Below are 817 nucleotides of genomic sequence, written 5' to 3' on the forward strand. Positions count from 1 at the left end.
CCTTTTTCTCCGCCCTTAGGGTGGCGCGAGCGGGGCATTGTGGGACGGCTCAGCGGCCGCCGGGGTCCTCCTGCCCAGCTGCCACTCGCTATCCAGTGGCTGCAGCGCGGCTGCCGGCACAGGGCTCGAGGGTTTAACCGCGCAGAGTGGTTAGGAGATGTGCTTTTCCCTGCCCAAAGCAACTTCACCTAATTTGGAGTGACGTCCCACCTAAAGTTTATTAATAAAACTGTAAAAGCTCCCTATTACAGTTGCCCTTCTCGTAAAAGAATTTGTAAAATTCCCTTTCCCTGCAGATTGCCCTTCCTGTTCTTCTCTTGACTGCCTGCTATAAGTCACCTGACCGTCTGAGGATACCCCGATCTCAACTGGGTGACATTTCTTCAGTTACTTTACCCCAGCCCCTCTAGGGAGCCAGAGGCAGCTGAAAAAAAATGTAGTTTTTACATAATCGAGGTGTCTTTTTACCCCCAACTATCAAATTAACCAAAAATTGTAAAAAAAACATTCAGAGTTGCTAGGGATATGGAGAAATGGGACACATATACACGACTGTTGATAATTGATAAGCTTTTATGGAAGGCTGTTAAGCAATATGTACTAAAATCTTTAAAAACTGCACCTTTTTGACCCTTCAAGGACTTCATAAATCTATTCCCTGAAGCCACTGCAAGGCCCTCTGCAGAAAAGGCCTCACGCACCTGGGGGCAGCAGGAAGAGTGGCTCCCCACCCGTGAAGTCGCGGCCCAGAGCCGGGTCCCTGACCAGGTCCAGCCCCACACGGCCGTCCACTTGGTAATCGGCCATCCAGTGGAAG

This window comes from Rhinolophus sinicus, linkage group LG03 (assembly GCF_036562045.2).
Source record: "Rhinolophus sinicus isolate RSC01 linkage group LG03, ASM3656204v1, whole genome shotgun sequence".
NCBI classification, from domain to species: domain Eukaryota; kingdom Metazoa; phylum Chordata; class Mammalia; order Chiroptera; family Rhinolophidae; genus Rhinolophus; species Rhinolophus sinicus.